This window comes from Arachis stenosperma, chromosome 4 (assembly GCF_014773155.1).
Source record: "Arachis stenosperma cultivar V10309 chromosome 4, arast.V10309.gnm1.PFL2, whole genome shotgun sequence".
Classification (NCBI taxonomy): Eukaryota; Viridiplantae; Streptophyta; class Magnoliopsida; order Fabales; family Fabaceae; genus Arachis; species Arachis stenosperma.
The window spans coordinates 108,021,272-108,023,052 of NC_080380.1; positions in this window are offsets into that span (position 1 = coordinate 108,021,272).

Sequence of the window (1,781 nt, forward strand, 5' to 3'; positions counted from 1 at the left end):
AACATGGCACTCGCACAACCCTCTGTTCGTCTTGGGGTGTGTGCCAAAATGTCATATGACGTGTGCGCGTCAGGCACGCGCACGCGTGGGAGTGCTTATTTTGAAAGTGACGTGCACGCGTCCACGATGCGTACGCATGATGCGATTTGTGCCTTGGGTACAGTGCCAGCACCAAGCCAGCCCAACTTTTGGCCAATACACCTTTTACGTCGAATTCGCAAGGTCACGCGTGCGCGTGGAGTGTCAATTTCTCGGATGACGCATACGCGTGAGGCACGCGTACGCGTGGTGATGCTTGTGCGATTGGCATACTTTTTGCACTGTTCCCATGCAACTTTCTGTGCAGTTTTTTTTATGCAGATGTAAATGCAAACTATATGTAGAAATAATGAGAAGAGTCAATAAAAACTAAGAAGAGAGGAACGATCATACCATGGTGGGTTGTCTTCCACCCAACACTTTGTTTTAATGTCCTTAAGTTAGATGATCCACTAGCTCAGTCTTCTGCTGTTGGTGGATCCTCCAAGAGGAAGATCTCTAGCTCCTTGTTTTTCTTTATCTTCTCACCATGATATAGCTTTAAGCGATGTCCATTGACCTTGATGAATTCGGAGCTTGAAGGATGACTCAAGTGAAAGACTCCGTATGGCTCTGCCTTCTCTACTCTGTAGGGACCTTCCCATCTTGATCTCAACTTACCTGGCATGAGCCTCAATCTGGAGTTGTAAAGGAAGACTAAGTCCCCAGGTTGGAACTCTCTCCGCTTGATGTGCTTATCATGCACAGCCTTCACCTTCTCTTTGTACAGCCTGGAGTTCTCATAAGCTTCCAGGCGAAGGTTCTCTAATTCTTGCAGTTGTAGCTTCCTTTCAGCTCTGGCTTTCTCATATCCCATGTTGCATTCTCTTACCACCCAGAAAGCTTTGTACTCTACCTCAACTGGGAGGTGACAGACCTTTCCATAAACTAGGTGGAAGGGGCTCATCCCGATTGGTGTCTTGTACGCTATCTGATATGCCCAAAGCGCATCTTGGAGCCTGGTGCTCCAGTCCTTCCTATGAGACTTGACTATCTTCTGCAATATGCGCTTTATCTCTTTGTTAGACACCTCGGCTTGCCCATTAGTCTGGGGATGGTAAGTTGTTGCTATCTTGTGAAGGACGCCATATTTCTTCAGTAAGCCTGTTAATCTCCTGTTACAAAAGTGAGTGCCTTGATCACTCACGATTGCTCGTGGTGATCCAAAGCGATAGATAATATGGTTTCTAACAAAAGAGACAACAGCGTTAGCATCATCATTACGGGTAGGAGTTGCTTCCACCCATTTAGAAACATAATATACAGCTAACAATATATATAAGAAACCGCTAGAGTTTGGAAACGGACCCATGAAGTCAATGCCCCAGACATAAAAAAATTTCACAAAATAACATAATTTGTTGGGGCATCTCATCCCTCTTGGATATATTACTAAATCTCTGGCATGGGAGCAAGATTTACAGAAAGCAGCAGCATCTTTAAAAAGAGTGGGCCACCAGAATCCGCAGTCTAAAATTTTTATAGCTGTTCTTTGAGGGCCAAAATGTCCACCACTCTCAGAGGAGTGGCAGGCCTCTAAAATGGACTGAAATTCTGATTGAGGCACATACCATCTAATTACCTGGTCAGCACCATACCTCCATAGATATGGATCATCTCATATATAATATTTGGACTCACTTTTCAGCTTGTCCTTCTGATGCCTAGTAAAATTGGGAGGGAAGGTATGACTAAATAGATAA